The 24,830-nt window shown below is 36.8% G+C and overlaps 1 pseudogene; it reads right to left on the bottom strand.

Moving 5' to 3' along the window:
- Positions 1–422: 422 nt before the first annotated feature.
- Positions 423–1,190, bottom strand: LOC102273521 (protein SET-like; annotated as a pseudogene).
- Positions 1,191–24,830: the final 23,640 nt, after the last annotated feature.

The following is a 24,830-nucleotide window of genomic DNA, read 5'->3' as shown; positions in this document are numbered from 1 at the left end:
GAAATGGCAACCCACTCCAGTGTTCTTGCCTGGAGAATCCCAGGGACGGGGGAGCCTGGTGGGCTGCCGTCTATGGGGTCGCACAGAGTCGGACACGACTACAGTGATTTAGCAGCAGCAGCAGCAGCAAGTGAGCAGAAGATTTTGCTTTTTCTCATAGAACATGGTAGTGTTGATTCCATAGAGTTTTTGTAGAGACAGGAAGGATAAAAATTGATTTGGAACAGAAAGGAGTGGAGATTCTTTTTCCCACTAAATTCTGTTCAAAGTAATAAGTTGAGAAACATGGTATAAAGAAGAAAAGAGATCTCAAAAACAGGATGACTTTGCACAAGAAGGGAAAAAAATACTGCAACTTGCTCTCAGGGACTAGAGAAAATTTTTTAAAAAAGAAAAGAAAGCGGGAATCCATTAGTGTTCCATTAGTCATCCTCTTCTTTATCTCCATCTTCTTCCTCTTTCCCATCATCTTCATCTTCTTCACCTTCATCTTCATCCCGTCATTCATGAATATCTTCCAATCCTTCCTCCTCCTCATCTTTTTCTTCTCCTTCCCCTTCTTCATCATCCGTGTCAGGAATTATGTAGTACTGTAATGAATTTGGCCAAATATCATCTTTGATGGCCTCTCCTAACTCATCTGCACCTGCATCAGAATGATCAGTAAACCAGGTGAAGAAGCTCTCTGGTTCCTCATGCTGTCTCTTCCTGCTGGCTTTCTTCTGTGTTTCTTCTTTTGTGTTTAGTGAAATCCTTTCTGATTTCCATTTGATTTCAGTGGACTTTGAAGATGAATCACCACTCTCATTCAGACGAAATTCTTTGGAGAGAATTTTACTTTTGAAGTAAGAGTTTTTATTAAAATAAAAATCTATTCTGTAACTTGATTTACCATCTTCAAATTCTGTCAATTCAATTCCTATCAAGTAGTGTAGCACTCCTTCTTCCTCCTCCACAAGCAGTGCAGACACTTGTAGATGGTTGGCAAATAGTGTCACCCCAAAATTTTGGGTTTTGGTGAACAATTCTGACTGCATCTGGTAAAAAAAATGGTTGGAGTTTGTTATATTTCTGTTCTTTCAGAGTCTCTTCACTGGCTAGTTCATTAAATCTGTCATTTGCTTCATCAAAATGTTCAGTTGCTTCTTGCTGTTATTTTCTCCCTTCAGCAAGTTTGGAGAAGCAGACATTTACTGTGATCCAGAGGAAGGAGTCAGTCTCAGTTTATTTGGTTTCTTTACTTAATGTGGAAATGAAGACTCGTGTTTGGGAGATGTGTTGTGGGAAAAGCCAAAAATCAAACCAAGGGAAAACCCATACACAGGAGCTCTAAGACCTCGTATTACTTAATTTCAATTCTCATAACAGTTCTTTGAGGCAGGCACACATTTTTCTCTCTATAGTAATTAGTGAAAGTGATAGCGTTACTCACTCACTGTGTCCAACTCTTTGCGACTTCATGGATTATAGCCCACCAGGCTTCTCTGTCCGTGGAATTCTCCAGGCAAGAATACTGAAGTGGATTGCCATTCTCTTCTCCAGGGGATCTTCCTGACCCAGGGATCAAACCAAGGTCTCCTGCATTGCAGGTGGATTCTTTACTGTCTGAGCCACAGGGGAAGACCAAAGTGAAAGTGAAAGTTGCTCAATTGTGTCAGACTCATTGCGATCCTATGGATTATACAGTCCATAGAATTCTCCAGGCCAGAATACTGGAGTGGGTAGCCTTCCTCTTATCCAGGGGATGTTCCCAACCCAGTGATCAAACCCAGGTCTCCCACATTGCAGGCAGATACTTTACCAGCTGTGCCACAGGGGTAACCCAAGAATACTGGAGTGTGGTAGCCTATCCTTTCTCCAGTGGATCTTCACGACCCAGAAATCAAACCACGGTCACGTGCATTGCAGGTGGATTCTTTTCCAACTGAGCTATCAGGGAAGCCCAATTTGTAGACAGGCATATAATATTTAGAGAGCCTGAAGAACTCAAACACATCTCACAGTTAGAGGACAAACTCAAGCTGTCAATTTAGGTCTGTCCAGCTCCAGAGTCCACCAAAGGCATGTCTGATTGATCCACAAAGGAAACACAGGTGATAAAGCCTAAACACATTAAGAGAAATAAAGAACTAAAACAGTGAAACTACTTAAAGGCCTTTATCAGATAATTCTGATAATGAATTTATTACTTTAGAAAACAAATCTGATAAGAACCAAACAGATTAAAATGGAATGATAGATTAGAGTGAAGAAAAGTAACTATAAAATAACTACAGGCTTTTTAGGAAAATCTGAATTAATGTGGGAATAACAACAACAACAACAAAAAGACAAATTTATGACAGAATAATTAACAGAATAGATAACTGAATGGATATGAGGAACAGAGGATAAGAGAAAGTTAGTAGTGACTGATATTTGAAAAGTACTACTTTAGCATATTTAATATATCTTGAAAGTCAAATATTCGTGATGTATTTTAGTACCAATATTGTCTGAGTTCTAACATATTTCTTTCTTTACATGTATAGCCTTATTTGACCTCATTGTAGCCCTAAAAAGTTAGTCAAAAAAAAAAAAGCCATGTATTTTTAAAACTGGATAAGGCTGGGTGAGCTTTTGATATGAGCAAACATACATAATATAGAGCTCAGCAGTTAATGCAATCCTAATTGTAATCTATACTATGGTTATCAAAATGTATTCTTGATTTCCATATATTTGTATGGAGTTAGTTGGTATTAGTATTTGCTGAAATGTAATTTTAGTTAATTCAGTGTGAATTTTTATTTATAAATAAAGTAGATATCATTTCATCTTAGAAAATTCTAAGAAATAAGTGGATCTTTAAAATATTTTTCTTAACTATTATTATTCTACAGGCAAGTAGCTGTACATTATCAAGAAAGCACACATTGCTTATTATGAGGATTATTTCACGTCTTCTGTTCTTTCTCAAAGACAAAACAATTTGGTTCTTTGAATTTCTGTCAGCAACACAAATGTTCAATTCAAATTGAGATAGAAACCAATTATGTTAGGAGAGGATCATTGACAATTGAAGCATTTCAGGACCTTTGGCCCTGACTGGCACAGAATGAGCAAAGAATAGCATTAGGAGACCCATAAGGAGTGTTTATTTCCATAATTCAATGCTAAAGAACTAAATTTGGAGACATTCTTAACTTTCTGAAATAAGTAAAGTCAATACAAACTCAAGTTTGTTTGTTTGGCTTTTTTCTAGATAGCTTAGTAACATCATCAAAGCATCCAAATGTTAACTTTCCCCCAAAACACTAGCAGGCATGAGACAAAAATCCCTGTAATCCTGCTTCTCCCAGTAAGCTAAAATGTATTACATGTTTACAAGCATTGTGTAATCTATCTTTACGTAATTTTGTCATTCAATTCACACATCAGGTGCTATTTTTACCCTGATTTTACAAACATATAAAGTGAGAGGCAAGAGTTATATGATTTGCCTTAGTCACCCATTTATTTTTCTTTTTAGCTCCAAAATTACTCAACAAAATTGAGGAAAGGTTCTCAGTGGATAGGCGCTTTGGTTTATCAACATCAATCATGAGTTCCCCATTCAAAGAAGACATTTACAAAAACAAATATCTCATTCCATCTTATCTAAACAAATAACTTGCTTTGACTCAACCACAAATATTCATCTATTTTGAAACAGCATTTTGGAAAGAAGTCTCCAGAAAATAGATAGGATACTATAATTACCAGAAGCAGAATGATCTGTTTGTTTTTTAACTTTTTTTGAATTTTTTAATTACTTTTAGCAATCACCTAGCATACATTCAAATATACGGACTGAGCTGGCAGGATCTGCACGTGCTCATCATCTTAGAATGATGATGAGCTCATCTTAGTCAGCTCTGTAGTAACTGGCATGCTCAGACATCTTTTAGAACAGGATTTTGAATCAATATTGGTCAGGGGAAAATAATACAAAAACAAAACAAACAAAAAACCCATAAACTACTTTATATAACTACCTATAAACTGCCTTATGTAATTTAGGAATAAACTTTTTAGCACAGAAATTAAAGACTAACAGGAAGAGTTGGGATTGCAAAAGGCAAGGAAGCGATTAAGTCATTGCCAAGACTCAGGGAAACTGCCATGAAAGGTCAGGGAAGTAGACACTGCAGGACTGCGCCTGCACAGCATTTGATGGATTCGTCTCATAGACTTGCAGGAAAGAGGTGAAATCTCAGAATTTCCAATCATCTGTTTCAATCTCATCATTTATTTCATTCTAAGTCATGAGGTGGTTGGTTCTCAGGAACTTACTGGGAAGCCATAATGAATCTGACATCTACCCAAGAATCTTTCTACAATTCACTAAAAGAAAATGACTTCTTCCCTTCGATCTTCACTATTCTAATCACATACCTCAAAGTCTGCCTTAGAATTGTAGAGGAAAATGCATTCTGGGAAACGTCATCACCAACTTCTCAGCAATCTCCAAAGTCAGGCTTGGAAGGTGACAATGGTGATGGCAAGCGGGCAACAGGTAATCCAAATGAGGATACACTAAGCCCCTTAGGTCATGTGTCTCTCCCCCTGTAATTGTTTAAATATGTCATAGCTTAGTGACAACCTTCTTTTGATATCTTCTAATTTAAATATTGAAATATAGAGTTACCCATTATTAACATACCTTATGCTAAACTATTTGGGACTGGAAGTAAAGGAAAACAATTCTTTGTACAGATTTGAGGGTTGGATCATAAAGAAGACTGCATGCTGAAGAATTGATGCTTTCAAACTCTGGTCCTGGAGAAGACTTTTAAGAGTCTTGGACAGCAAGGAAATCAAACCAGTCACTCTTAAGGGAGACAAACCCTGAATATTCATCAGAAGGACTGATGCTGAAGTGAAAGCTCCAATACTTTGGCCATCCGATGTGAAGAGTCGACACATTGGAAAAGACCCTAATGCTGTGAAAGATTAAAAGCACCAGAAGAATGGGATGGCAGAGAATGAGATGGTTGGATAGTATAACCAACTAAATGAACATGAATTGAGTAAACGCAGGGAGATTGTGAAGGACAGGGGAGCCTGACGTGCTGCAGTTCATGGGGTCGCAAAGAGTCAGACATGACTTAGAGACTGAATAGCAATAACAATGATCTAAACTAATAACTGAATTAATAATAATAATTTAGATTTTATTTGTGCTGTGCTTAGTCACTCAGCCATGTCTGACTCTGCAACGCCATGGAATATAGACCACCAGTCTCCTTTGTCCATGGAGATTCTCTAGGCAAGAGTACTAGAGTGGGTTGCCATGCCCTCCTCCAAGGGATCTTCTCAACCCAGTGACGGAACCCACATGTCCCACATTGCAGGTGGTTTCTTTACTATCTGAGCCATCTTGTTATAAAATATGTTATCCTACAGCTGATCTAATAGAAAACTAAAATCGCTATTAGAAACTGAATTATGGCTCAGGCTTTCCAACAACATCTGTTGAGTGTTCATATTATAATATGTTCTGATTTGTGACCAGTATATGAAATTGTTTCTCCCATAACCAGAATACTTAAGTCTAGGAGTCAAGGTATGGAAATCGGAGTGACCTTAGTCATTAGGGCATGACGCCATCCAAGGAGCAGCGGCTGTGCGGGCGAAAGAGGGCCGAGAGGAGCACTCCATGTTCAAGGTCAGTAGGAGTGGCCGTGAGGAGATACCCCACGTCCAAGGTAAGAGAAACCCAAGTAAGAAGGTAAGGTGTTGCAAGAGGGCATCAGAAGGCAGACACACTGAAACCATAAAAACAGAAAACTAGTTAATCTGATCACACAGACCACAGCCTTGTCTAACTCAATGAAACTAAGTCATGGCATGTGGGGCTACCCAAGACGGAAGGGTCATGGTGGACAGTTCTGACAGAATGTGGCCCACTGGAGAAGGGAATGGCAAACCACTCCAGTATTCTTGCTTTGAGAACCCCATGAACAGTATGAAAAGGCAAAATGATAGGATACTGAAAGAGGAACTCCCCAGGCCACTAGGTGCCCAATATACTACTGGAGAAGAGTGGAGAAATAACTCCAGAAAGAATGAAGGGATGGAGCCAAAGCAAAAACAATACCCAGCTGTGGATGTGACTGGCGATAGAAGCAAGGTCCGATGCTGTAAAGAGCAATATTACATAGGAACCTGGAATGTTAGGTCCATGAATCAAGGCAAATTGGAAGTGGTCAAACAAGAGATGGCAAGAGTGAATGTCGACATTCTAGGAATCAGTGAACTAAAATGTACTGGAATGGGTGAATTTAATTCAGATGACCATTATATCTACTACTGTGGGCAGGAATCCCACAGGAGATGTGGAGTAGCCATCATGATCAACAAAAGAGTCCAAAAATGCAGTACTTGGATGCAATCTCAAAAATGACAGAATGATCTCTGTTCATTTCCAAGGCAAACCATTCACTATCACGGTAATCCAAAACTATGCCCCAAGCAGTAACACTGAAGAAACTGAAGTTGAACGGTTCTATGAAAACCTACAAGATCTGCTAGAACTAACATCCAAAAAAATGTCCTTTTCATTATAGGGACTGTAATGCAAAAGTAGGACTTCAAGAAACACCTGGGGTAACAGGCAAATTTGGCCTTGGAATACGGAATGAGGCAGGGCAAAGGCTAATAGAGTTTTGCCAAGAGAACGCACTGGTCATACCAAACACCCTTTTCCAACAACACAAGAGAAGACTCTACACATGCACATCACCAGATGGTCAACACCAAAATCAGATTGATTATATTCTTTGCAGCCAAAGATGGAGAAGCTTTATACAGTCAGCAAAAAAAAAAAAAAAAAAGCCCAGGAGCTGACTGTGGCTCAGATCATGAACTCCTTATTGCCAAATTCAGACTTAAATTGAAGAAAGTAGGGAAAACCACTAGACCATTCAGGTGTGACCTAAATCAAATCCTTTATGATTATAGAATGGAAGTGAGAAATAGATTTAAGGGACTAGATCTGATAGACAGAGTACCTGATGAACTATGGACAGAGGCTCATGACATTGTAAAGGAGACAGGGATCAAGACTATCCCCATGGAAAAGAAATGCAAAAAAGCAAAATGGCTGTCTGGGGAGGCCTTACAAATAGCTATGAAAAGAAGAGAAGTGAAAAGCAAAGGAGAAAAGGCAAGATATAAGGATCTGAATGCAGAGTTCCAAAGAATAGCAAGGAGAGATAAGAAAGCCTTCCTCAGCGATCAATGGAAAGAAATAGAGGAAAACAACAGAAGGGAAAGACTAGAGATCTCTTCAAGAAAATTAGAGATACCAAGGGAACATTTCATGCAAAGAAGGGCACAATAAAGGACAGAAATGGTATGGACCTAACAGAAGCAGATGATATTAAGAAGAGGCGGTAAGAATACACAGAAGAACTGTACAAAAAAGATCTTCATGACCAAGATAATCACGATGGTGTGATCATTCACCTAGAGCCAGACATCCTGGAATGTGAAGTCAAGTGGGCCTTAGAAAGCATCACTATGATCAAAGCCAGTGGAGGTGATGGAATTCCAGTTGAGCTATTTCAAATCCTAAAAGATGATGCTGTGAAAGTGCTGCACTCAATATGCCAGCAAATTTGGAAAACTCATCAGTGGCCACAAAAAGTTTGTGACTGGAAAAGGTCAGTTTTCCTTCCCATCAAGAAAGGCAATGCCAAAGAATGCTCAAACTACCACAGAAATGCACTCATCTCACACGCTAGTAAAGTAATGCTCAAAATTTCACAAGCCAGGCTTCAGCAATACATGAACCGTGAACTTCCAGATGTTCAAGCTGGTTTTCAAAATGGCAGAGGAACCAAAGATCAAGTTACTAACATCCGCTGGATCATGGAAAAAGTAAGAGAGTTCCAGAAAACATCTATTTCTCCTTTATTGACTATGCCAAAACCTTTGACTGTGTGGATTATAATAAACTGTGGAAAATTCTGAATGAGATGGGAATACCAGACCACCTTACCTGCCTCCTAAGAAGTCTGTATGCAGGCCCGGAAGCAATAGTTAGAACTGTGAATGGAACAACAGACTGGTTCCAAATAGGAAAAGAGTACATCAAGGCTGTCTATTGTCACCTTGCTTATTTAACTTATACGCAGAGTACATCAAGAGAAACACTGGGCTGGAAGAAGCACAAGCTGGAATCAAGATTGCTGGGAGAAATACCAATAACCTCAGATATGCAGATGACAGTACCCTTATGCCAGAAAGTGAAGAAGAACTAAAGAGCCTCTTGATGAAAGTGAAAGAGGAAAGTGAAAAAGTTGGCTTAAAGCTCAACATTCCGAAAACTAAGATCATGGCATCTGGTCCCATCTCTTCATGGGAAATAGATGGGGAAATAATGGAAACAGTGTCAGACTTTATTTTTTGGGGCTCCAAAATCACTGAAGATGGTGATTGCAGCCATGAAATTAAAAGAAGCTTACTCCTTGGAAGGAAAGTTATGACCAACCTAGATAGCATATTAAAAAGCAGAGACATTGCCAACAAAGGTCCGTGTGGTCAATGCTATGGTTTTTCTAGTGGTCATGTTTGGATGTGAGAGTAGGACTGTGAAGAAAGCTGAGCTCAGAAGAATTGATGCTTTTGAACTGTGGTGTTGGAGAAAACTCTTGAGAGTCCCTTGAACTTAAGGAGATCCATCCAGTCCATCCCAAAGGAGATAGATCCTGGGTGTTCATTGAAAAGACTGAAGCTAAAGCTGAAACTCCAGTACTTTGGCCACCTCATGCAAAGAGTTGACTCATTGGAAAAGACTCTGATGCTGGAGGGATTGGGGGCAGGAGGAGAAGGGGACGACAGAGGATGAGATGGCTGGATGGCATCACTGACTCAATGGACATGAGTTTGAACAATTCCAGGAGTTGGTGATGCACAGGGAGGCCTTGAGTGCTCCTATTCATGGGGTTGCAAAGAGTCAGACACGACTGAGCGGCTGAACTGAACTGAACTGAACTTGGTCATTATTACTTACATAATTTAGTGTAAAATGCTTGATTCACATCACTGCAAATTTATGCTTTTCTGATTCCTTAAGAAGGCACATTCCCTGTCTTGTAGCTAACTTCATTTGTACCCTGTTTTACACACACATAAAATAGATAACTATTAAAGACCTACTGTACAGCATAGGGAACTCCACTCAATACTCTGCAATGGCATATATGGGAAAATAATGTAAAAAAGAGTGGATATATGGGTGGTACTAAATAATCATTTGGAAATAATGTGACCATGTTACTTAGGGATCCCATCACTAAGAAATGTTAATTAATGTAATCAACATCATCATAATGCAGGTAAGTCCTATAACAATGGATCAAAAGTTATTAAAAGGATTGGAATATAGAATATAGTTGATTTACAATGTTGTGTTAGCTTCTGCACTACAGCAAAATGAATCTGTTATACAAGTACATACGCGTGTCTGCTAAGTCACTTCAGTTGTGTCCGACTCTTTGTGACCCTATAGACTATAGCCCACCAGGCTTCTCTGTCTCTCCTGCATTGGCAGGCAGATTCTTTACCATTAGCGCCACCTGAGAAGCCTATATATCCACTCATTTTTAGATTCTTTTCCCATATAGGCCATTACATAATATTGAGAGTTCCCTGTGCTATACAGTAGGCCCTTATTCGTTATCTATTTTATGTGTGGATAAAACTGGATACAAATGAACTTGTCTACAAGACAGGGGACATTCCTTCTTCAGGAATTAGAAAAGTATAAATTCACAGTGATGAAAATCAAGCATTTTACATGGAATTAAGTAAATAATAATGATTAAGATCACTCCCATTTCCACACCTTAACTCCTAGACTTAGGCATTCTGGTTATGGGAGAAACAATACCACTTACTGGTCACTAATTCAGAACATATCCCAGTTTGAACACTCAACAGATGTTGTTGGAAAGCCTGACCATAACTGAGTTTCTAAGAGCCATAGTTTTCTGTTAGGTCAGCTGTAGGATAACAATTTCATAACAAGAGTAAATTTGATGGACACAAGCACATTGTTAAACTTCAATCACTTTTAGTGAATTTCCTAAACAGAGGATATGTTGTGTGTGTTCTCTGTTGTTAAAGACATCACTCTGTAAGTCTACTGATGGTGGACTTACTGAAAGAAGCACTGCAGATTTGAAGAGAAATTTATATCCAAATAAATGTCTCCTGATAAAGAGAAATCATTATTCCTGCCATGAAAGATTCAATCCATTGTATACATCTTCTCTTGTGCCTGCCATATCCTCCAGGAGAGACTGTAATTGCTTCACTCAGCAATTTGGTAGTAGTTCAGCCTTAGTGAGTAAACCCCAAGATAGGTAGTTCATCCCTCTGTAGTATCTGGTCAAATAATCTAGCTGACATCCAAAGAATAGGTCATTTTGTCCAACAAATTATTGATAACTTTCTCTATGTGCTGTGCTGTGCTCAGTTGCTTCAGTCTTGGGTGACTCTTTGTGACCCTATGGACTATAGCTTGCCAGGCTCCTCTGTCCATGGGATTCTCCAGGAAAGAATAGTGGAGTGGTTTGCCATGCCCTCCTCCAGGGGATCTTCCCAACCCAGGGGTCTAACCTTCATCTCCTGGATCTCTGCATTGTAGGCCCACTGAGCCATCTGGAAAGTCCAACTTTGTCTATACTGGTTGTCATTTGGTGAGCATTCTCATTGAAAACAAGTATTTTGTTCTAATTCTGAAAGCTGTAGCTTCATAATTTTCCCTCAGATCTTGTTATCATTGATTTTAAATCTCATTTCTTTGCAGTTCCTAACCACTGTTCTTTAGATTCTCTCCTAAGAGGTGTTGTGGCATTGTAGGGCCACTTTCAGGAAACACTAGTGTATTGTGCACAACTATTTTATGTTCAGATTTCATTTTTCTTTGGTTTCTTTCTCCCCATCCCTCTGTCTTTCATCAGATGGTTACAGGGACATCTCTTTGAGAGTGTAGCTGAGGGTTGACAGAGTGGACAATGTAGGTAAACTATAAATCATGGGTGGGAGTTTAAATCATTTGCTCCTACAATTTATACCTGTTTTCAGCACTGAAGTTATATATCACTTCCACATAATAATAATTTCTGTGCACTTCCTGTGCCATGTGTCAAAGGTTGAGATAACACTTGGTTCATTATGAACAAGTCAATTTACATGGTAATGTAGTATTTCATGGTTAAATATTAAATCTCTACTAGGGCTCAGTAGTACATCAGGAAATATTTTTTTAAAAAGAGAGAGAAAATATGTCTCTAGAAAATACCATTTGACTCAAACCCCAAGCATTTGCACTTGACCATGAATTCTGCAATCTTATTAAACTCAGCTATTCATTTGAGCAGATTTTTGGTAGATTTTTTGAGACTTACCAATCATTTCCCTCTTAAATAGACAACTTATTTATTTTGTAGAACTTAAGAGGAAAACTGCTTTTTTATATAAACCCATCTACTTAACAATTTTGTTGCTCTTCTTTTGTTCCTGAAGAACCTAGGTACTTTCTGCTATCACTTCCCTCCAACTTGAACAAAACCTTTAGTATTCTCTTAGAGTAGATCGTCCAACAAATTATCTAATTTAATTTTATTAATGATGAATTTATTCCTTTAATTCTTAAAGGAGTGATGCAGACATAGATGACAAGACACTCATAAATAGATAGATGAAAACAGATATGGATATAAATATAGATGATACAGATATATGTGTAAATGAAGATAAAATAGATATGGAATCAGATAATAGATATATATGGGTACAGAAGCTTCAGCAATTTAATTATGTCATTCATTTATTTCCAAGTAACTGATATGCAGTCTATTATTTTCTAGCTGCTTTCAAATATTTTTATTCATTTTGGTTTTCAGAAATTTTATTGTAATGTGCCTAGGCATGATTTTCTTTGAATTTATCTTATTGAACTTTATTTCTTGAACTGAAATCTTAAACTGATGTATTTTACCACCTTTTGAAGTTTTCAGCATTATTTCTACACATACATCTTTCGTCCATGTCTCTTTCACTTCTCTTCCTAGAATTACAATGACAAACAGTTAATATTGCAAAAATTGTTTTATATGTATCGGAGGCTCTATACATAGTTTTTTTTTTAATTTTTGTTTTCTTTATTCAATTGGATATATATATATATATATATATATATATATATATATATATTTTGATCTATCTGAAAGGTCACCATTTTTTTGTGTGTGTGATCTTCATTCATAATCTAGTGAGATCCCATTTTAATTATTTTAATTTTCATTATTCTCCCAATTCAGTTCAGTTCAGTTCAGTTCAGTCGCTCAGTCATGCTTGACTCTTTGCGACCCCATGAATCGCACCATGCCAGGCCTCCCTATCCATCCCAATTAGTTCTTTTTAAAAAAAAATTAGAAGAGCACTTAACATGAAATCTACCTCTTAATAAATAATAGCACAATACACTATTATTAACTATTAAGGGGACTATGTTGCACAGTAGATCTCTAAAACTCATTCATCTTGTATACGTGTGTAGCAACTGCTGACTTTCTCTTCTCCCATAGCTTGGCAACTATCATTTTGCTGTTTCTATCAGTTTTACTATTTTAGATGCCTCACATAAATGAAATCATGTCATATTTGTCTTTCTGTGATTGACTTATTACACTTAGTATAATGTTCTCCAGGTCCATTCATGTTATGTAAGACACAATTCGTTTTTTAAAACTAAATAATATTTCACTGTTTGTGTATAATATATTTTTCTTATTCATTTATCTGTTGATGGACATTTGAGTTGTTGCTATATCTTGACTATTGTGAATAACACTGCAATGAACATGGAATGCAGATATCTTGGAATCCTGATATTATTTTGGGTATACAGTCAGAAGTGAGATTGCTAGATCATATGAGAGTCCTGCTTTTAGTTTCCTGAGGAGTTTCCATATGTTTTTCTTATAGTTCAGTTCAGTCCAGTCAGTCAGTCGTGAACAGCTCTTTGTGACCCCATGAACCACAGCACACAAGGCCTCCCTGTCCATCACCAACTCCCGGTGTCCACCCAAACCTATGTCCATTGAGTCGGTGATGTCATCCAACCATCTCATCCTCTGTCGTCCCTTTCCTCTCCTGCCCTCAATCTTTCCCAGCATCAGGGCCTTTTCCAATGAGTCAGACATTTGCATCAGGTGGCCAAAGTATTGGAGTTTCAGTTTCAACATTAGTCCTTTCAGTGAACACCTAGGATTGATCTCCTTTAGGAAGAACTGGTTGGATCTCCTTGAAGTCCAAGGGACTCTCAAGAGTCTTCTCCAACACCACAGTTCAAAAGCATCAATTCTTTGGTGCTCAGCTTTCTTTATAGTCCAACTCTCACATCCATACATGACCACTGGAAAAACCATAGCCTTGACTAGATGTACCTTTTTTGGCAAAGTAATGTCTCTGCTTTTTAATATGCTATCTAGACTGGTCATAACTTTCCTTCCAAGAAGTAAGTGTCTTTTAATTTCATGGCTGCAATCACTATCTGCAGTGATTTTGGACCACAGAAAAATAAAGTCTTACACAGTTTCCACTGTTTCCCCATCTATTTGCCATGAAGTGATGGGACCAGATGCCATGATCTTAGTTTTCTGAAACTTGAGCTTTAAGTCAACATTTCTAATGTCTTCTTTCACTTTCATCAAGAGGCTCTTTAGTTCTTCTTCACTTTCTGCCATAAGGGTGGTGTCATCTGCATATCTGAGGTTATTGATATTTCTCCCAGCAATCTTGATTCCAGCTTCTACTTCTTCCAGCCCAGCATTTCTCAGGATGTACTCTGCATATAAATTAAATAAGCAGGGTGACAATAGACAGCCTTGATGAACTCCTTTTCCTATTTGGAACAAGTCTGTTGTTCCATGTCCAGTTCTAACTGTTGCTTCCTTACCTGTATGCAGGTTTCTCAAGAGGCAGGTCAGGTGGTCTGGTATGCCCATCTGTTTCAGAATTTTCCACAGTTTATTGTAATCTACACAGTCAAAGCCCTTGGCATGATCAATAAAGCAGAAATACATGTTTTTTCTGGGACTGTCTTGCTTTTTCAATGGTCCAGCAGATGTTAGCAATTTGATCTCTGGTTCTTCTTCCTTTTCTAAAATCAGCTTGAACATCTGGAAGTTCACAGTTCATGTATTGCTGAAGTCTGGCTTGGAGAATTTTAAACATCACTTTACTAGTGTGTGAGATGAGTGCAATTTTGTGGTAGTTTGAGTATTCTTTGGCATTGCCTTTCTTTGGGATTGGAAGGAAAACTGACCTTTTCCAGTCCTGTGGCCACTGCTGAGTTTTCCAAAATTGCTGGCATATTGAGTGCAGCACTTTCACTGCATCATCCTTCAGTATTTGCAATAGCTCAATTGGAATTCCATCACATCCACTAGCTTTGTTCATAGTGATGCTTCCCAAGGCCCACTTGACTTCACATTCCAGGATGTCTGGCTCTAGGTGAGTGATCACACCATCGTGATTATCTGGGTCGTGAAGATCTTTTTTGTACAGTTCTTCTGTGTATTCTTGCCACCTCTTCTTAATATTTTCTGCTTCTGTTAGGTCCCTACCATTTCTGTCCTTTATTGAGCCCATCTTTGCATGAAATGTTCTCTTGGTATCTCTAATTTTCTTGAAGAGATCGCTAGTCTCACTTTTAGTGAGAATACATATTTAGGCATTTAGTTTGTATCTACCTTTAATTTATGCAGCATAGGTATAATATTTGCTTTAAATATTTTGTGATAATTCCAAATTCTGGATCACTTGAGGATTTGCATTTGTTGATTGTATTTTCCTTTTAGAACTGGTCACAATTTCCTATTTATACATATGTCAAGAAATTTTGAATTATATCCTTAGATTTAAAATATTAGGTTGTGGAGGATCTAGATTTTTCCATAATTTTATAAATATGTTGATTTTTCTTTCATTTTTATTCTTCACCTGTTTCAGCAATCAATTTACTTAACTTCAGTTCACAAAAGCCTTGGAAGCTTCTCCCCATCAAAGGAAACCATAAAAATAAATACACAAAAGATAATCCATAAAACAGGGAAAAGTATTTGCTTGTGATGTGACTCCAAAATTTACAAGCAGCTCATATAGCTCAATATCAGAAAAAAGTCAAATCAAATACAGTCAGAAGATCTAAATAGATATTTCTCCAAAAAAATGCACAGGCGGCCAAAATGCACAAGAAAAGATGCTCAACGTCTCCATTAGAGAAATGTAAGTCAAAACTACAATTAGATATTAATTCCCACCAGTCAGACTAGCCGTCATCAAAAAATCGACAAACAGTAAATGCTGGAGATGGTATGGAGAAAAGGGAACCCTCCCACACTGTTGGTAGGAATGTAGATTGATAGAGCCACTCTGGATAACAGTTTGGAGATTCCTTAAGAAAATAAAAATAGAGCCACCAAATAATCCCATTACTGAGTGTATACTCAGAGAAAAGGATACATTCACTCTGATACTCATTGCAACAATGCTTACAATAGCCAAAATGTGGAAGCAACTTAAATGTCCATTGATAGAAAAATAGATAAAGAAGATGTGATACATATATAGTGGGATATTAGCCATTAAAGAGAATGAAACAATGTCATTTGCAGAGACGTGGATGGACCCAGAAATTGTCGTACCCAGTGAAGTAAGCCAGAAAAGAAAAATAAATAATATTGTTTATATGTGGAATCTAGAAAAAATGATACAGATAAACTTATTTAGAAAGCAGACATAGAGTCACATGTAGAGAACAAACTTGGTTACCAAGGCGGGGGATGGAGTTGATATGAATTGGGGGTTTAGGATTGATGCATATACATTAGTACGGACTTCTCAGGTAGGGCTAGTGGTAAAGACCCCACCTGCTAATGCAGGAGGCATAAAGACACAGGTTTGATCCCTGGGTTTGGAAGACACCCTGGAGGAGGGCACAGCAGCCCACTCCAGTATTCTTGCCTGGAAAGTCCCATGGACAGAGGAGCCTGGAAGTCTACTGTCCATGGGGTCACAAAGAGTAGGACACGACTGAATTGACTTAGCACACACTTGAAAAGTTTGATTATAGATAACTAATAAAGCCTACTATATGGCATAAAAATATCTAGTCAGTGTTCTGTGGTGACCTACTTGGGAAGGAAATCTAAAAAAAGACAAGATATATGTATACATATAACCGATTCACTTGGCAGCAGAAACTAACACAACACTGTCAACCAAATATACTCCGAAAAAAAAAAAAAAAAAAGGATAACCAACTAGGACCTACTGCACAGTGTAGAAAATGCTGCTCCATATTCTATAATAACCTAAATAGGAAAGAATTTGAAAAAGAATAGATGCATGCATATGTATAACTGAATCACATTGCTGTACACTTAAAATATAGCACAATATTGTCAATCAATTATGCTCCAATATAAAATACAAATTATAAAAAGTAATACATAGAAGACTTAGATAGGAGTTAAGTGTTAATTCAGTTTTAAAGGCCTTTACTCTGTGTCTCTTTATTCCTTACATGCACAGCTCAGAGTCCAGTCTGAGGCTTGTTTGGGAACATATATGAAACCAGAAATTTTCCTTCATCCTGTCTGTTCTGTAAGATTTTTCCTGTGTTCTCTGCTCTGCAAGTCCCACACTTGTACTTCTAGCCAAAAGGTTCAAATTATTTTAAAATTTTGTCTGTTCACATCATCATTATGCCATGTAGCCCCATGACTTCCTCAGGCCAAAGCCATGAGAGAGAGAGAGAAGAAAAAAAAAAAAGAAGAAGAAGAAGAAGCTGGTTTCTTTGAATCTCATTTCTTCAAAATTTGACATCTGTACACACTACCTGCTTTTGTTACCTTTTCAGAAGGAAGAAATGAGTTCTGCTAATTTATTTGGGTAAGAAGTTAAATAAAGGATTGAAAATAGACTAGTCAATTGGAAAGCTGAGGTTTGGTGATCCTAAGAATGATGTTACTGGAGTGGTAGAGATGAAAGATTTTCAGTTCAATTTTTATATAAAATGTAATATTGTAAGTTAGAATAATTTGATTTTTCACATCAGTTTAATATGCAATGAATTGTTAAATTTTCACTATTTTTAAAAATTCAATGTCTTCATAATGCTTATTCACAAATTCCTTACTTTTATTGTTGGATGATCTTTTTATATTTTGAAACTGTGACCTAAAACACTGACTTTGGAAAGCCCTAACTGTGACAAAAGCTTTTAGTACATTTGTTTTCATGTACCTCTACCATTTCTAAATGCTCCACAAAGTAGAGACATTTGATACTAGTGGTAAAGAATCTGCCTGCCAATGCAGAAGATGCAAGAGATGTCCAGGTTCAATCCCTGGACTGAGAAGATCCCCTGGAGAAGGAAATGGCAGCCCACCCCAGTATTCATGGCTGAAAAAGCCCATGGACATAGGGACCACATGGGTGACAGTCCATGGGGTCACAAAGAGTTGGACAAGACTGAGCACGAACACACACACACACACAGATTTTTTTAATTTAATATGCTTTTCCTAAAGCTGTTTACAGTGTATAATAAAAATAATCTAAAAACCAGTAATAATTAGGAATTGATCACACAAAAGAAATGATAAATTGTATCTGCATTTTCATATGTTCAAGCTCTGCACCATAAATAGGAAATTAAGAGGGATTAAACAGTTATGATTTAAAAAAAATCATCTGCACCCTCATGTTGTCACACTGATCCCAATGATGATACCTTAGAGTTTCCAGTGCAAATCTAAGACATCAAATTTTTTTGAACAAATGTGTCCATTGAGAAATTTGTATTAATGCATTGGAAATCCATTGATAAAAACTTTCCTCTGTAATATGTATGTGTTTCTATGGTACAGTCAGTCATCAATCAGCATATTGAAATTGTCCCTTCCATGCCAAATAACAGTTTTTGCCAAGAAGAAAGACCCATGAAGTCATTGTTCTCTCCACTGACGTCCTCACCTGGTGTGGGTATGTCTCAGAGCAGCTGCCTATTCTTCCTGAACTCGTGTCTGTTAAATGATCCCCAGCATCCAATCCATCTGCCGACCTGCTGCACTGACAGTCACCAAAGTTGGTGGATAATGCTGACTATCTGCCAAAAATAAGTAAAGACATCATTTTTCTCTAGGAAAAAAAATGTGATTGGGACAATAACGATTTTTTTATTTGGAAGCTCTCTATCATTCCTCTCTTCACAGTAGTCCTTCCATCTGACTGGAAAAAAAAAAAAAAAAAAGCATGTTATTGTTAAGAGTAGGATAAAGAACATAAAGTCCTTCACTGAAGAAGCACTATGTTCATTTTTGATTTGCCACAATCTGATAAGAAATCTGAGGAATGTTCTGGGACAATGTGTAAATAGAACAAGAGAGTTCAACTTGATTCACCTGATACTTCCTGAAATTACTTGATAGCTTGGAGTGATGTAGTAAAATGATATATTCTTTGTTCCTTTTTGGCAGCATTTAAATAATTTATTTTATTCGATCTTACAATTCTTTCTGGAAACATCTATCAACAACTAAAAATCAGATTTAGAGATATTGGAAAATAAAACAAATATGAATTGTATACTATGTATACATAGTATATATGTGTATATATATATGTACATATATGTAAGTATTTCTAACACAATCCCAATTTCATATATAATATACTCATATGTATATAGAATAGCATTGAAAGAATCATCTCATACTTTTTATCTGCATCATTAGTTAAGAAGGATTTAACAATGACTCATAATATAAATTTATTTTGTGACTTGCTTTTACAATTAACAGAATAGCGTGTGCTGGATATATATATATATATATATATATATATATATATATATATATATATGCTATTCCTACCAGTACTATCCTTCATTATTTAACTATTTCACTAGTAATGTACATTTGGTTCCTTGACAAGTATTCAAGAATATAAACATATATTTACAACTATATGTATAATCATAACATATGCATGCATACTCACTCACTCAGTCATGTTTGACTCTTTGCTACCTCAGTTACAGAAAAACATCTATTTCTGTTTATTGACTATGCCAAGGCCTTTGACTGTGTGGATTACAATAAACTGTAGAAAATTCTTCAAAAGACGGGAATATCAGACCACCTGACCTGCCTCTTGAGAAACCTGTATGCAGGTGAGGAAGCAACAGTTACAACTGGACATGGAACAACAGACTGGTTCCAAATAGGAAAAGGAGTAGGTCAAGGCTGTATATTGTCATCCTGCTCATTTAACTTATATGCAGAATACATCATGAGAAACACTGGGCTGGAAGAAACACAAACTAAAATCAAGATTGCTGAGAGAAATATCAAGAACCTCAGAAATGCAGATGACATCACCTTTATGGCAGAAAGTGAAGAAGAACTAAAGAGCCTCTTGATGAAAGTGAAAGAGGACAGTAAAAAAAAGTTGGCTTAAAGCTCAACATTCAGAAAATTAAGATCATGGCATCTGGTCCCATCACTTCATGGCAAAACGATGAGGAAACAGTGGAAACAGTGGTTGACTTTATTTTGGGGGGCCCCAAGATCACTGCAGATTGTGGTTGCAGCCATGAAATTAAAAGACGCTTACTCTTTGGAAGAAAAGTTATGACCAATCTAGATAGCATATTCAAAAGCAGAGACATTACTTTGCCAACAAAGATCCGTCTAGTCAGATCAGATCAGACCAGATCAGTCGCTCAGTCGTGTCCGACTCTTTGGACCCCGTGAATCGCAGCATGCCAGGCCTCCCTGTCCATCACCAACTCCCAGAGTTCACCCAGACTCACGTCCATCGAGTCAGTGATGCCATCCAGCCATCTCATCCTCTGTGGTCCCCTTCTCCTCTTGCCCCCAATCCCTCCCAGCATTAGAGTCTTTTCCAATGAGTCAACTCTTCGCATGAGGTGGCCAAAGTACTGGAGTTTCAGCTTTAGCATCATTCCTTCCAAAGAAATCCCAGGGCTGATCTCCTTCAGAATGGATTGGTTGGAGCTCCGTGCAGTCCAAGGGACTCTTAAGAGTCCTCTCCAACACCACAGTTCAAAAGAAACAATTTTTCGGCGCTCAGCCTTCTTCACAGTCCAACTCTCACATCCATACATGACCACTGTAAAACCATAGCCTTTACTAGACGGACCTTTGTTGGCAAAGTAATGTCTCTGCTTTTGAATATGCTATCTAGGTTGGTCATAACTTTCCTTCCAAGGAGTAAGCGTCTTTTAATTTCTTGGCTGCAGTCACCATCTGCAGTGATTTTGGAGCCCCCAAAAATAAAGTCTGACACTGTTTCCACTGTTTCCCAATCTATTTCCCATGAAGTGATGGGACCAGATGCCATGAGGACCCAGCAATTCCACTACTGGCCATAAGACCTGAGAAAATCATAATTCAAATTGATACTTGAATCCCAATGTTCACTACAGCCCTGTTTACAATAGCCAGGACATGGAAGCAATCTAGATGTCCATCTACAGATGAATGGATAAAGAAGATGTGGTAAAAAGAAGTGAAAGTGATAGTTGTTCAGTTATTTCCAACTGTTTTCAACCCTATGAACTGTAGACTGTCAGGCTCCTTTGTCCATGGGATTTTCCAGGCAAGAATACTGGAGTGGGTTGCCATTTCCTTTTCCAGGGTGTCTTTCCAACTCAATGATCAAACCTGGATCTCCTGCATTGCAAGAAGATTCTTTACTCTCTGAGCCACCAGGGAAGCCCAAGAAGTTAAGTTCCAGCTGGAGGTGCTGGAGATTGAATACAGGACCTCATGCATGGTAAGGGTGTGTTTTACCACTGAGATGTCCATTTGCAGATGAATAAAGATGTGGTACATGTATACAATGGACTAGTACTCAGCCATAAAAAAGGATACATTTGAGTCAGTTGAAGTGAGGTGGATAAAGCTAGAGCTTGTCATATATAGTGAAGAAAGTCAGAAAGACAAATACAAATGTCATATATTAATTCATATATGTAGAATCTAGAAAAAATGGTACTGATGAACCTATTTTCAGGGCAGGAATGTAGATGCAAACACAGAGAACAAAGTTTTGCAGTGATGGAAGGAGAGAATGGGGCAAACTGAGAGAGCAGCATTGACATATATACACATGTGTATAATATATAGTTAATGGGAACTTGCCATATAGCACAGGGAGCTCAGCTTGGCGCTCTGTGATGACCTAGAGGGGTAGAAAGGAGAAGCTGGAAGAGGAAGGAGGCTCAAGTGGGAGGGAATATGTGTACTTATGTCTAATTTATGTTGGTGTATGGCAGAAACCAATGCAACATTATAAAGAAATTATCCTCCAATTCAAAATAAAGTCAAAGAAAACTTTAAAAGATATTAGCAAATCGCCCTTTGGAAATCTATTATAATTCATCATTATTATTACAACTATTATTATTATTACTGTATTGGTTTGTAGAAGATTTATGAATTCTATATATTCATATTTCTATGCATTTCATAAAATATGTGTTTACTGCAAAATTGATGTCTGATATATTTTGACATTATTCATGTTAAAAGTTTCAAATCATAGATATATACTGTATAAAAGAATCAAGAAAATATTAGTATATTTCTTTCTATATCTAATTTGTAAAGAATATGTTCTTCACTCCAATAGTATACAGATATTTTTTTACTTCTTTTTTTTTAGTTGTTTCAAGTTTAAGGTTTAGAATTTTTAATTATTTGGAATTTGCTTAGTCAGGTAGTATGGGAAGTACTATTTTTTTCAGTATAAAGTTCAAAGCACTAGCATATTGTATCAGTAAAATAGTCAAATAGTAATTCATTTTCCCTTCTGACTTGATAAACCATAATTTTAATATATAAAATTTTTCATTGATGTGTAGAATATTTGAACCCTGTTTCCTTCGTCAATTCATTTTCTGCTTCAACTTCTCATAGTGCTATATTTTTATGTGCATACTAAGAAATGAAGGTGAGTTCTCCTTTCATTGTTCTTTCTATTTATTCCTATTATGAATGGCTATCGGTTGTTTCCTAACTTTAATTTTTACAAGTTTATTACAAAAATATAGGAAGTCATATGATATTTCAAATTCAGTTTAAATATTCTAAAAATTTTATTTTCACTGTCTTCAGAATTGAATTACAAACCAAAAAGTTTTTAAACATAGTATTATATGTTTAGTTAGGTAAATGGAAATATTTTTCCTATTTGCCATGTTCTGCCTTAAAGAAGGATTATTTCTTTTTTCCAGCTGATATATTATTAATAGTATAGGATTTGAGCATTAATCTCTTTTTAATGACATTTATGTATTTGCATAATTTCATAATATGCAAATCATTTATCATTCTTAGAGACTCCAATATGCAAATTATTATATTTTTTCATAATATGCAAATTATGTCCCATTCTTTGAGATGCCAGTGGACTTTAGCTTTTCAGGCTCCTCTGTCCATGGAGATTCTCCAGCCAAAAATACTGGAGTGGATTGCCATGCCCTCCTCCAGGTGATCTTCCCAACCAGGGATAGAACCCAGGTATCCCTCATTGCAGGCAGAGTCTTTCCCAGAACCACCGGGGAAACTCAAAAATCCTGGACTGTGTAGCCTATCACTTCTCCCTGGCAACTTCCTGACCCAGGAATCAAACCAGGGTCTCCTACAGGTCTTCATTGCAGGTGGATTCTTTACCAGCTAAGCTACCAAGGAAGCCCATATGCAATAATGTGGTTATAATAATGTGGACTTTACTTAAGCTCTTTGAAATAATCTTACATGTGAATAAAGTTTTCTTTATATTATTTGAAATTGAATTATTTCCTTGTTTATCATTAATATTTTTAAATTGTCTGCTGTGCTGATTCAAAGCTGTGAACATTTCTTAGCAAATTGTATTATATGTTTATAAAGGTAGATGAAAAAAATCTAAAATATAAAGCTCTAATTCTGATTATTTTATTTTGTTCCATTTCACAGTTTTCAGTTCCCTATTCTGGATGCTACAGTATTTTGCTGGATTTCAGTGCTTAGCGATTATATTAAAAATAGCAAAAATTCAGGTTCTATGTTGGCTAATGATCAAGTCATACTTGCTCATCCTTCACATTAATCAGATTCCACAAACCTCTGAGTATTCTTTGAAATTATGACTCAGGATATGCCATCTGCTCTAATCCAGTCAGTTTTGTCACTTTACCACCCCAAAAAATATACTCTTCCACTACCATCAACAAAAACTCTGTAAACCTTTCCCTTTGTAGTATTCTTATCCTCTTTTAAATTATAATTCCCAAGCAAACACTCATGAGCCCCAGGCCATGTTCATCACTTATGGTTTTTTAATCTATGATGTATTCTTCATGTTTAACTACTCTCACACTTACTATAAGGTTATATCTTTTTCTTGTATACTAATATTCCATAGAAAAATGGCCCTGGAATTTATTCTTAAATTCTTGAGATTAATGATTTTATTTCTTCTAAAAACACAAAAAATAGCATTCTGTCATTAAATGACAGCTTCAGTTAATACATTTCTGGAGAAAATTCTATAATTTATTAATGCATCTACTCCACATTGTCAGAGACAGCACAGAATATTGAACTTGGTTCAACATAATTCTCTTAAAAACAGTTACTAAAGAAGTACTTGTTCATCAAAAATTTCATCATTAGACTTAAAAAGAATAATGTATCTTCTAAAAATTTTAACACACTTCCAGTGTATTGGTTACACACTGGGAACATTCTTCTTCATTTGCTGATGGTGTTAGAAGATAATAAATCAGGAAAACTTTCATCAAAATATAACTGTGTCCTTGAATATAACAAAAACAACAACAACAAAGGAAAACTATCGCTTTTCAAAATGGTAAATTGGCTTTTAAATATATTTTTAAAATTTACTGAAGTCTGTAAAATAGACAGGAATAAGATAAACAATGACCTGTAGGGAAAAATCAAAGACTGACCGACACTGCTGTTCTTAATAGGTGCTGCTGCTGTTAACAAACCACCTAGATCCATCAAAAGTTGATTCTAAAAGATTGAGGATGAGGTCTCAACCCTGATTGAAATGAAATGTCAGCAAGGATAAGAGAAGAAAGATGGAGATTGTATTAAAAGAGAAACTATGTTCAGAAATAAGCTTTGGGACATACACGAATCTAAAATGGCATCTATATCCAGCAGAGCAAATTCATGGGGTCTAGAAAACTAGGTTAGTTTGTCTTTTTGAAGCACTTGTTGAATTCAGAGTTGAATCTGAACATAAATGGATTTAAAAGAGAATCCTTTTTATTGATTTCCAAGCTAAGATGACATATGAGGCAGAGAAGTAGAAAGGAATAAAAATTGCTAAGGCTGTAAAAGCTTGCTATTTTCTTTCTTTCTTACAGTTTTCAGTAAGAGTATAAACTATGTACATTTATCTACTTTAAGAAATTGTTTACAGTATGCCATGCTGAGAAAACTGGCCATTAGTTTCCTTGATTTTCTTCATATCAGCTCCTACCTTATTCCACACACTAGAAATTATAAAATGACTAGGAGTCCAGACTCCCACTGACGCTATAATTTGAAGACAAGGGCAAGAGATTTACTATTTCAAGGAGGCAGTTGGATGTGATGGAAAGAATATTGCATTAGTCCTTAAAGTCTAGGGTTTTAATTTCAGTTCTGACAATTCAGGCAGTGGGTTCTGGAAGTCTCAAT

This window comes from Bos mutus, chromosome 12 (assembly GCF_027580195.1).
Source record: "Bos mutus isolate GX-2022 chromosome 12, NWIPB_WYAK_1.1, whole genome shotgun sequence".
In the NCBI taxonomy this organism is placed as follows: domain Eukaryota; kingdom Metazoa; phylum Chordata; class Mammalia; order Artiodactyla; family Bovidae; genus Bos; species Bos mutus.
This window is presented reverse-complemented; position numbering and strand designations above follow the sequence as displayed.